We start from the raw sequence: 13214 nt of genomic DNA, 5'->3' as shown, positions 1-13214 counted from the left end.
AACCTTTGAAATAATTTTCATTTCTTAAGGAACCCCTGAATAAAAAAAATATTATATAAAATCTATAGGGTGGCTGACAGTTGGCGTGGGACTATACTTGCGTATCCACCCTGGCAACCACGTACATCAACCTCTCTGTCGGCCAAGAAGGAGCCGCAGCGACACACAGAGAAGAGACAATTGTATAAAGAGACAAGTCAACCAAGTACAGGGAAATAGATCATCGGTACAACTTCGTTCCAATAGGATCTGAGACCCTAGGCCCATGGGGAGAGAGCGTAACAGGTTTCTTAAGGATCTTGGTTCCAGGCTCATTGACACTACCAGAGACCCCTAGAGTGGCAAGTTTTCTCTTCCAGCGCCTCAGTGTAGCGATCCAGAGGGGAATGCTCGCTGCGTCCTCGGTTCCTGCCTGGCGTCGGAGGAGTAGAAGAAATTTACAACCTCTAAGAAACAAACTTCCCTTTATTTCCACTTAATGTTCTCTTTCTGTAAACAATCAGACATGTAACTGTATAACCTTGTATAATAAAGTGTACAACATAAAAAAGGGTTGGTAGGAGAAGTGAATACTCATCACTCATACGTTTTCAGAGCTAAATGGCAAGTTTTTCTCTGAATGCCAATATATATATATCTAAATCTAAAATCTAAAAAAAATCTAAAAAATATATATATATATTTTTAATCACAAAAATCAATCACCTTTGTGAACACAAAAAATAAACATTGACAATGCTGAAAAAAGCATAAGTTAAATCAAAGGCAATATGAACAAATGTATCCGTGAAGACAATGTAATTTTTGAAGCCAATTTAGATAATGAAATTTGCTTCTCTAATGTGAAACCCCGAGTTAGTCTTGTACACAAATACTTAATTCCGGATGGAACGCTAGATACTCACCCACGGGTTTCATTGAGCACACAGAGAGCCCCAGAGACACTTCAAGATGTTAGGCAACCAAATATTACATTCGCTCCAAACATCTACCCCCCTGTGCGGGCTACTCCTGCCCGTGCCACCTCTTGTGGTGGCTTAATTATTCTTCAACATCTTCATCATTGATTACAATCTCTTGCGGAATCCTGGTCAAGAAACGTAATTGGCGTAGAGTGGGTCTAGGTTTGGTTAAGACCAGTAACTGGATGGGTGGCCACAGCCTAGCCCCTCGACTAGATGGATCTCTACAAGTCATGCACTTCCTGTGACAGGATGTGAGCATACCCATAAGTAGATTAGTATACTACGTATTACAGTATTTCTAGAGATTAACAGTGCTAGACAGTAAGTTAGGAAGAATATGTCTATATTTATGGAGGGTCTCCTAGTGGTCACTCAGCCACTTACTGGCCTGCTGAGGCGAGCGACGTATTAGCTCCTGGTTCTACCTTTCCTGCCTTTGATTAGTTAATGCACTGATTCTCATTCCTCGTGCTTCCCGTCGAAGTTACTAATTACGCTCGTTTCGACAAGCTCTTCTTGCATATTATTTCGTTTGCTGGCAACTCTTGCCCGCAAAGTAATGTGCTTGCCAGCAAAACCGGAAACACCTTGACCTCTTTTCGTAAATGTAGATTTTTTTTATTTTTTCTTATTTTGTCCCGAGGGGCGAGTTTATTGGGCAGCGCCACTCATCCTGTGAGTGGACACACCGCCATAGTGACAGTATTGGGCAGCGCCACTCATCCTGTAAGTGGACACACCGCCATAGTGACAGTATTGGACAGCGCCACTCATCCTGTAAGTGGACACACCGCCATAGTGACAGTATTGGGCAGCGCCACTCATCCTGTGAGTGGACACACCGCCATAGCAGCATGTACAACACTCCCCAATAGGAAGAAAACCCGCTGGGTTTTGTTTCCTGCCATCCCTCTGGCTCATCTGCGTCTCTGGCTGCCACTAGTGTCCCTCTCTCCTGTAGTTTCTAATTTTCAATGTTTCCTCTTGTTGAAAACATACCCAGTCACTTAGGGTGGACGGTAGAGCGATGGTCTCGCTTCATGCAGGTCGGCGTTCAATTCCAGACCGTCCAAGTGGTTGGGCACCATTCCTTCCCCCCGTCCCATCCATAATCCTTATCCTGACCCCTTCCAAGCGCTATATAGTCGTAATGGCTTGGCGCTTTCTCCTGATAGTTCCTTCTTTCTTGTTGAAACAGTAGACGCTGTTTTCATATAGGTTCATTTACTACCCAACGTGCTTACCTGTCTGTAATTACGGAGAAGTGCGGCTCTAGCTCTTCATTCCCCGCCTAAACTAGCCCTGTTGCACCTGTTGCATTATGGTGAGGTTGAGTTTTCACTTAGGCCAAATCTTGTTGCATATCTCTAAACGCTTCATAGTTTATTTTTACTTTTGTGTGTGTGTGTGTGTGGGCTTAATATTAGAGCTGCATACTCGGGACACCTGCCAGTTTGGCGTATACTTCAGACGATATTATTATAATGCGTTCATCAGGCGCCAGATTTGGTGCAGACGAGGAGTCACAATAACGTGGCTGAAATATGTTGACCAAATCACACACTAGAAACTGAAGGGACGACGACGTTTCGGTCCGTCCTGGACCATTCTCAATCGACTTGAGAATGGTCCAGGACAGACCGAAACGTCGTCGTCCCGTCAGTTTATAGTGTGTGGTTTGGTCAACAAGTCAGATTTGATGTTTATTCCCAGAAATTAATGTCCTTTCTGCGTTTCTAAAGTTGTATAACTTTGTGTCCTGGCCCTGTTTCACGGGTATTCTTGCCCAGCTCTTATTTTGTGCATTTATCTGGGTTCAATTCAAGCAACCATCTTTCCGACCATGACTGGAGTGCATCAACGTCTCTCTCTGTAAACACCCACAGTTTTGCAAACAATAGATATAAATTGCGTTATTTCCTGTGTCAGGTCATAGACATTTACCGGAATCAAAATTAGCCTGAGTAGCTATTCTTGTGGCACCTCACTTGTGATTCTTCACCAATCCGATTTCTTCCCTTTCACTATTACACTCTATTTTCTGCACGAGAGGTAAACCGAACCAACAAATAGTTTGCTGAATGGAATAACATAAAATACTAAGTAAGCTTCCGATGTTTTCAGTGTACAAAAGGGATGCCCAAAATCACTTTACTCAAATTATGCGAGAGGGAGGGAGGGAATTATTAAGGGAAAGCGCCAAGCGTGAGAGGTTATAAGTTTTGGATTGATAATTCACATTTCGCGGGGCTAGGCTTCTGTTGAATTAGTGCGTTTCAGAATTAGCATTAACAGCTATTCCATGTTTTATTATTGATTTAAATGTGTGTTATTAGGTGATGGCTATAATATACCGACTTGCCCCTGGCAATATCCTCGTCCACAGCTGATGATAACAGCAGATATCCTCGCCCACAGCTGATGATAACACCAGATATCCTCGCCCACACAGCTGATGATAACACCAGATATCCTCGCCCACAGCTAATGATAACACCAGACATCCTCGCCCACAGCTGATGATAACACCAGACGTCCTCGCCCACACAGCTGACGATAACACCAGATATCCTCGCCCACACAGCTGATGATAACACCAGATATCCTCGCCCACAGCTGATGATAACACCAGATATCCTCGCCCACAAGCCATCAAGGGGCCGTAACCGCGGTCTTAAGGATGATGTCCTCAAACAGAACATAAGTGCGTGGGGGTGGCAGGCCAGCTCTCTCGTGGTAGCCAGCTGTGGTATACCCATCTTTTGGTATGGGTATACCAAAAGATGGTATACCATAGATGGGTATACCATAGCCAGCTGTGGTATACCCATCGTGGTAGCCAGCTGCTGCTACCACGAGAGAATGACAGATACTTCCAACCATTGATTGATCGATGAAGATTAAGCCACCCAAAAGATGGCACGGGCATGAATAGCCCGTAAGTGGTGGCCCTTTTGAGCCATTACCAGTATCAATAGATGATACTGGAGATCTGTAGAGGTACTTCCACCCACCACACGCTGAATAAATCACGACTCGTTAGCCTTCACGCCCATGTTGTACTCACGTTAACAAGACGGATCAAATCCTTTCGTGGGGATCAGCTTCCATCCTTGAAAAACTAATTTTCCGCTTCAGTGAAAAAAAGCGTGCCTCTAACCACTCATAGGATATATATATATATATATATATATATATATATATATATATATATATATATATATATATATATATATGTCGTACCTAATAGCCAGAACTCACTTCTCAGCCTACTATGCAAGGCCCGATTTGCCTAATAAGCCAAGTTTTCATGAATTAATTGTTTTTCGACTACCTAACCTACCTAACCTAACCTAACCTAACTTTTTTGGCTACCTAACCTAACCTAACCTATAAAGATAGGTTAGGTTAGGTTAGGTAGGGTTGGTTAGGTTCGGTCATATATCTACGTTAATTTTAACTCCAATAAAAAAATTGACCTTATACATAATGAAATGGATAGCTTTATCATTTCATAAGAAAAAAATTAGAGAAAATATATTAATTCAGGAAAACTTGGCTTATTAGGCAAATCGGGCCTTGCATAGTAGGCTGAGAAGTGCGTTCTGGCTACTAGGTACGACATATATATATATATATATATATATATATATATATATATGAATGAAAACTCACACCCCAGAAGTGACTCGAACCCATACTCCCAGAAGCAACGCAACTGGTAACTACAGGGCGCCTTAATCCGCTGACCATCACGGCCGTCAAAAGGAAGTGATAGCCGAGGCTATTTGAGCCACTTCCCCGACGGCAACTCGGATGGTAATCTTGGGCATAGCATTTCACCAAATCACCTCATTCTTTGGGGCACACGTGAGGAACACAAATGCGAACAAGCCTGAATGGTCCCCAGGACTATATGCGAATGAAAACTCACACCCCAGAAGTGACTCGAACCCATACTCCCTTTTTTTACCATGTTTATTCGTGAGCAACGCAACTGGTAACTACAGGGCGCCTTAATCCGCTTGACCATCACGGCCGTCAAAAGGAAGTGATAGCCGAGGCTATTTGAGCCACTTCCCATACTTTTGGGAGTATGGGTTCGAGTCACTTCTGGGTGTGAGTTTTCATTCGCATATAGTCCTGGGGACCATTCAGGCTTGTTCGCATATATATATATATATATATATATATATATATATATATATATATATATATATATATATATATATATATATATATATATATTATATTATAAAACACACACATGGGGCCTCGCGGCTGAGTGGATACCGCTCGGGGGTTGTAGTCCTAAGGGCCCCGAGTTCGATTCCTGGCGGAGGCAGAAATTAATGGGCAGAGTTTCTTTCACCCTAATGCACCTGTTCACCTAGCAGTAAATAGTTTCCTAAGAGTTAGACAGCTGCTTCCTGGGGATGTCTGCGTGCGTTAAGAGAGAAATAAATGTAGTAGACATATTAGGGGAAAACAGATGGGTTAGAAAGGCGGGGTCCAAGAGCTAGATGCAGCAGGCACAAATAGTAAACACACACTTACCCCCCCCCCCCACCCCATCATTTATCTTAGCTTACATTTTATTTATTTTAAGCTTAGCTTATCATTTAGCTTACTATCATTTCACCAATGACTAGGCTTCATATCTGGTCCTTATACCTTTCAGAAAGATTGATAGCGGCCGTTTTTATTGACAAAAAAGCATTTAATAATTTGAGAGAGAGATAACGCGTTAGTTGATTCAGAGAAGCCTATTGGCTGGTGGAGAAGGTACAGATTCTTTTTGGTCAGGAAAAACCTGCCTTTGGGACTGTCATCTCCGAAGGAATTCTTATGGGTTTGCTGGTGTCATTATAGCCACTAGTAATGTGATGGCTGGTGACATAGTTCATCGGCGTTCATAATGATGGTCATGTTCAACAGCGCTCTTCAATATCTAATACAACGTAGAACTACAAATAATTATAAAACTATCGTAAAATGAAATAACTCAGACGAAGTAGAACCACATTGGTCAAACAGGCTCGCTAAAACGAATGGTGTTGGTATGTGTCATGGTGGTGCAAATAATATACTAGATTACTGTCACACAATGTACAAGTGATGTATCACCATTAGTTCACACAGGAAGCTTGTATCTAGTCCTCAGACTGTGGGTGTGGACAACCACTCAACATCAGACTATACAACAGCAAGTGTGGAATATAATTGAGCTATTAGGTGCCGTATGCTAAAAAAAAAAAAATGACGTGGAGGGACGTTCCCATGTCGAAACATGGAGAAATGATTCTCATGTTTATCCATGAGAATCAACGTCCCCCCACACTAGTGTACTCACAACTAGGTGAGTACATCGGGTAAACGTAACCAAACAACGTTGATGCAACATTCAAAAAACTTTGATAACGTCGATTTAACGTTACTCGAACGTGGTTTCGATGCTTGGAATTGTAATTTACTTGGGACACTGCTTTTTAATGATTAGGCTTTGTGTCTATTCCAGCCTCGTCACTCTGACGTTTTAATCTTTCGTTTCGCATAGACGTATTAAATGAACAAATCATTAAATGAGTAATGAAATGTGGGCACGTATTAAATGTGTTTTTTCAGGGATAATGCATACGTAGGAGAGATAAACAGTTCTAAAAGGCTATAAATCAATTAAGGGTGATAGTGTGTTACCAACCCATCCTGAAATGAGAGTATTGTTTGTAACTATGTGGTCGAAATTTCCAATATGTAGTAATGGAGCTACAGTAAGCCACTTTTTGTACTAAAAATAAAGCTAAACACGAAACTTAAATATTCCTAGGCCAAGTGTAGCACCTACATGTAGTACATTAGGCCTTAGATAACGTGTATATAGGCCTAAGATGGTTAGGTTAGACCTCATTAGCAACATAAACACACCAATTTCCAGTTTGTCCAAATAACACAAAAGTCAACTTTCCGGTGGTTCATCAAGAAATATTTGAACTTTCGACCACGTCAGTAACTGTAAATACTTTCATTTCAGGAGGTCGGGCTGGGGGCCGCGGACCCGGTAAGGCCCACACACTACAGGAAACTCCCATCGTCATGCTGATGATGGTAGAAACACTCACGCTGGTAATCAAGTGGGAGAGTCATCATGAAAGCATTATGCATCTGCGCAGTTCAAGTATGTTTATTGAGACAATAGAATACATCTCAGAGGGATAGAGTAGCTGTTTCTACAGCTTATAAAGGCTGTTTCTACCCTCCTTCTCTGCACAATTGTGTTATGTTGTGTTACTTATCTGTGGGGGGGTAGGGTCAGATAGTACCACGTGGAGATTTGACGAAACTAGTTTTAGTAATCCATTTTGGAGCAATGTTAACGGTCATTAAAAAAAAAAGTCTGGGTGCAAGGGTTAGAAGGAGCTAGCCTATTTATATTACCAATTACAGCATTAATTTCAGTAACACTATAAATGACGCTCGGAATGTTATTTTTTTTATCAATTTAAGTAACTCTATGGTACATGGGCACCCAAGGATAATCCTCAAGGCTTTCCTTCTCCATTTTTCAAGACCTCTAACCTCATTTTCTGTTTGTTAAAGCTAGTTAGGTTAGCATGTATTGGTCATGTAGGCTCGCGGTTGGATTAGGTTAGGTTAGGTTAGGAAATGTAGATTTTAAAATCCGTTAGTCATATGACTTGTGTCCTTATATACCTACCTATTAGTGACTAAACAGTACAGGGGAGTAAGGTCTAGCTCTTCATGCCCCGTCTACAAACCTTGTTGCGTTAACTCAAGATAACCTACTACTAATACTTACATTATAACGCTCCCCTTGTGACGTTATAATGTAACTATTCTGACACTCGAATTCTTGCTCGATCGACTCTGGCCTTAAAGTTGTGTTTGGCAATGTTAAGCTATCACGATGAGATAACCAAAGTTATCATAAAGGTGGCGCTAGCTTGTTCTGAGAGTTAATTTATCATGCTGACGCTGTAATACAAGCATGAATACATTGTGACGTAATTTATTATGCTGACGCTGTAATGAATACATTATGTATAAATTATGCCTTCCCAAAATAGGGGATGGTATCAACACGGAAGGAAAAAAATGCTATGTACTTGTAAAAAGGTATAGCTGTTATATAATAAAAAAAGTAATATCATTGTCACTAGAAAACATCAAGATGTATATATATATATATATATATATATATATATATATATATATATATATATATATATATATATATATATATATATATTATATATATCATGATAAACTGACCCATGCAAAAGTAATCATGTATTCACAGACTACCAACCTATTTACTAACATTAAGCGTCAATCCATATAGCATTAGGAAGGGGCCAGGATAAGGATTTGGGATGAGATGGGGGGGGGGGAGGAAAGGAATGGTTGCCCAACCACTTGGACGGTCGAGGATTGAACGCCGACCTGCATGAAGCGAGACCGTCGCTCTACCGTCCACCCCCAAATGGTCCTGAGAGAATTATTTAGCTGTAGTGATAAGTAAACTGGTCACTTGGAATTTTGAAGATTACTGTCTATCCATAAAGCAATGGGGAGACACGGACACTGTTATCTTATTAGTGAGCTACCACAGTGAGCTTGACGCAGTTGACGCAGAGAGCGATCTAGTGTGGTAGCCTGACGCAGACAGCGATCTAGTGTGGTAGCCTGACGCAGACAGCGATCTAGTGTGGTAGCCTGACGCAGACAGCGATCTAGTGTGGTAGCTTGACGCAACTGACGCAGACAGCGATCTAGTGTGGTAGCCTGACGCAACTGACGCAGACAGCGATCTAGTGTGGTAGCTTGACGCAACTGACGCACGTGACGCAGACAGCTGCACCGTAATAGTCTTGACGTAACAGGTGGACAAGGGTGACTGGCCTCTCTCACCCTGACACAGCAATCCAACCTCCTGATAAGATAGCGCTTCTTGTATCTACATGGATGATCGTACAAAATATTGGCGCGATGGATAAAACGTAAAATTTGGTACTATGCGTTTAATGGAATCTTGGAAAAAAAAATAAAGCTAAAAACCAAACTTAAATATTCCTAGGCTAGGTATAACACATTTATGTACTAAATTAGGCCTCAGATAGCGTGTATTAGGCCTATGATGGTTAGGAACGGTTCATTAGCAACTGAAATAGAAAAAAATAAATTCCAGTTTGTCCAAATGTAGTAATATAAAAGTTTATACTCTATAGTAGTCCTTCATATCATTAATTACTTCGAGAACTTTCATTTTAGGAGGATGGGGCTATAGGCATAGCTTCCCAACCATCCTCTATCCCCCATACCTGGATCCAGATTCACGAAGCAGTTACGCAAGTACTTTCGAACGTGTACATCTTTTCTAAATCTTTGACGCCTTTGGTTACATTTATTAAACAGTTTACAAGCATGAAAACTTGCCAATCAACTGTTCTTATTGTTATAAACAGCCTCCTGGTCCTTCGGAGTTTACTAACTGTTTAATAATTATAAACAAAGCCGCCAAAAATTGAGAAAAAATGTACAGGGCCCAGATTCACGAAGCAGCTACGCAAGTACTTACGAACCTGTACATCTTTTCTGAATCTTTGACGCCTTTGGTTACATTTATTAAACAGTTTACAAGCATGAACACTTGCCAATCAACTGTTGTTATTGTTATAAATAGCCTCCTGGTGCTTCGGAGCTCACTAACTGTTTAATAATTGTAAACAAAGCCGCCAAAGATTGAAAAAAGGTGTAAGATGTTCGTAAGTGTTTGCGTAACTGCTTCGTGAATCTGGCCCCTGGCCTTGTCGCTTGTGGGGGGAAAAACAACTTGTTTGACAGGAGTTATACGCCTAATGTGGAGAGCAGGCGTAACCTTCCTTAGGGCGTGTACCTTGTCCATTCTGCGGCTCACAGATTATACCTCATTAGGCTCTCTCTCTCTCTCTCTCTCTCTCTCTCTCTCTCTCTCTCTCTCTCTCTCTCTCTCTCTCTCTCTCTCTCTCGCTCTATCTCTCGCTCTCTGTCTCGCTCTCTGTCTCGCTCTCTGTCTGTCTCTCTCTCTCTCTCTCTCTCTCTCTCTCTCTCTCTCTCTCTCTCTCTCTCTCTCTCTCTCTCTCTCTCTCTCTCTCTCTCTCTCTCTCTCTCCAGCGGATGACATTTTATTGCTGCAGTCTGATCTAGTGCTGAACTTAGCGGACACACGGTTGATCGGTGGAAGCGATTTGGCAGCGATGACCGGACAATCTGATACCTGCGGCCGCTTAGAGCCCATGGCCCATGCTTATATTTTAATCCACCTCTGACTACAACGGACACAATAGACGACTCCAACAATCACTACAGTAGATAAACACAAAATCTATTACACCAAAATCTAATCCATCAGTGCAGCAAATCAATGCATCTTCTACACTAACAATCACTACAATAGATCAATACAATATCCACTACACCAACAATCACTACAATAGATCAATACAACATCAACTACTTGAGGTCAACATGACTTCTGCGCCTGATATGGCAGGGGGAGGGTGGCAGGCACTTGGGATGGCAGGGAAAGGGGTGGCAGGCACTTGGGATGGCAGGGGAAGGGGTGGCAGGCACTTGGGATGGCAGGGGAAGGGGTGGCAGGCACTTGGGATGACAGGGAAAGGGGTGGCAGGCACTTGGGATGGCAGGGAAAGGGGTGGCAGGCACTTGGGATGGCAGGGAAAGGGGTGGCAGGCACTTGGGATGGCAGGGGAAAGGGGTGGCAGGCACTTGGGATGGCAGGGGGAGGGTGGCAGGCACTTGGGATGGCAGGGAAAGGGGTGGCAGGCACTTGGGATGGCAGGGAAAGGGGTGGCAGGCACTTGGGATGGCAGGGGAAGGGTGGCAGGCACTTGGGATGGCAGGGGGGAGGGTGGCAGGCACTTGGGATGGCAGGGGGAGGGTGGCAGGCACTTGGGATGGCAGGGAAAGGGGTGGCAGGCACTTGGGATGGCAGGGAAAGGGGTGGCAGGCACTTGGGATGGCAGGGAAAGGGGTGGCAGGCATTTGGGATGGCAGGGGAAGGGTGGCAGGCACTTGGGATGGCAGGGGGAGGGTGGCAGGCACTTGGGATGGCAGGGAAAGGGGTGGCAGGCACTTGGGATGGCAGGGAAAGGGGTGGCAGGCACTTGGGATGGCAGGGGAAGGGTGGCAGGCACTTGGGATGGCAGGGGGGAGGGTGGCAGGCACTTGGGATGGCAGGGGAAGGGGTGGCAGGCACTTGGGATGGCAGGGGGAAGGGTGGCAAGCACTTGGGATGGCAGGGGGAAGGGTGGCAGGCACTTGGGATGGCAGGGGAAGGTGTGGCAAGCACTTGGGATGGCAGGGCAAGGTGTGGCAAGCACTTGGGATGGCAGGGGAAAGGGTGGCAGGCACTTGGGATGGCAGGGGGGAGGGTGGCAGGCACTTGGGATGGCAGGGGAAGGGTGGCAGGCACTTGGGATGGCAGGGGGAGGGTGGCAGGCACTTGGGATGGCAGGGGAAGGTGTGGCAGGCACTTGGGATGGCAGGGGAAGGTGTGGCAGGCACTTGGGATGGCAGGGGAAGGGTGGCAGGCACTTGGGATGGCAGGGGAAGGGTGGCAGGCACTTGGGATGGCAGGGGAAGGTGTGGCAGGCACTTGGGATGACGCAAAGTGTGGCTCCATTCCTGCCTTGTGTGGACTGCGGTTTATCTGCGGTTAGTTACGAAAGGTCTTCTATTACAACAACAACCAGAATGATTCCTTGATGATTGCACGGTCTGTTTGTGTTAGCAGCTAGCAGATCTACAGTATAGACATAACGGACTCATCAAGCATTTACGCAATCACTTAGACGAAGCCTCTTGCATCTTTCCATAACATTAATTAATCAGTTTGTGAGCGCCGGCGCACCACTAGGCTTTTTATAAATGATAATAACCTTGGTTTGTGAAGTTTCGAAAGTCGTTAAATGTTGATTAAATATAGAACAAAGCCGCTGTGATTCAGGAAAGATGTACAGCTTTCGTAAATAAATGCTAAGCAGGAAAGTTGAGTGTCTCAGCTTAAGTTCAAATACGTTTCAAGAAAATTCAATTCAATTATTTTTAGTTCAATAAAATACACCTAAAAGGGATTGAGTAGCTTAGGCTATTTCTACCCTCCCCCCTGTACTCACCTAGTTGTGCTTGCGGGGGGGTTGAGCTTTGGCTCTTTGGTCCCGCCTCTCAGCCCCTGTGTATCAGCTTAAAAATTCTTGCCCCCAAAAACATTATATATAAAAGACTTCGGAAACTGTTGAACAACTTTTGGTGTTCTGTGAGGTGTTCTTTGTCCTTATTGGCTGTTGTTAATGTGTCGACTCGTATGTTGTGATTGGTGGTGATTGTATTGGCTCGTATATTTTGATTGTATTGGTTCGAATCTTTTGAGTGTTGGTGATTGTATTGGCATGAATCTTTTGAGTGTTGGTGATTGTATTGGCTCGTATATTTTGATTGGTGGTGATTGTATTGGCTCGAATCTTTTGATTGTTGGTGATTGTATTAGCTCGGATATTTTGATTGTTGACATTGTATTGGCTCGTATCTTTTGATTGTCGATGACGTATTGATTCGCATCTTTTGATTGTTGATGTAATGACTCGTATGCTTTCTAGATATATAGACTTGTGCCTTGATTGTAGGCGATATATTGACAGTTATCCTTTGATTGTTGAATTACGTTATGTCCTTAGGAGATCCTCCTTCAACCCCCCCCCCCCAGTATTTTCCCCCGACAAAGGTACTAACTCAGATGATAGCCAATCAGTCAATGAACTAATCAGTCATCCACCTCCCCCAAAGGTGGATGAGTTCCCCGAGGTCTAGATGGTTAGGTTTTGTAAAAAAAAATGTGCACCATAGTACAAACATTGACGTACTAAGCCGTTAGATAGTAGAATATTGTACTATTCGCTTGATAAGAGTCCGAACCAAAAAAATAAAGCTAAATAACAAATATTCCTAGGGGATAGTATAGTACACATATGTACTATATTAGGCCTCAGATAGCGTATATTACGCCTAGGAAGGTTAGGTTAGGGTAGTGTGTCTTTGGAACGTAAGTAGAAAATAGTTTTCCGGTTTGTCCGAAGGCGGGACCAGGAGCCTAGCTCGACCCTGCAAGCACATCTAGGTGAGTATGAGAGATACACGAGAGAGATAGTTGTCTGTCTCTCTCTCTCTCTCTCT

At 43.5% G+C, this 13214-nt stretch overlaps 1 protein-coding gene across 5 annotated transcripts in view; it reads right to left on the bottom strand.

Moving 5' to 3' along the window:
* The window catches only part of LOC123767622 (kelch-like ECH-associated protein 1B), a 65342-nt gene that overhangs the window by 22396 nt on the left and 29732 nt on the right, over positions 1-13214 (bottom strand). The gene's annotated exons all lie outside the window — the stretch shown is intronic.

Source organism: Procambarus clarkii, chromosome 67 (genome assembly GCF_040958095.1).
Source record: "Procambarus clarkii isolate CNS0578487 chromosome 67, FALCON_Pclarkii_2.0, whole genome shotgun sequence".
Classification (NCBI taxonomy): domain Eukaryota; kingdom Metazoa; phylum Arthropoda; class Malacostraca; order Decapoda; family Cambaridae; genus Procambarus; species Procambarus clarkii.
The sequence above is the reverse complement of the archived record's forward strand: the minus strand, read 5'-3'. Positions and strand labels throughout refer to the sequence as shown.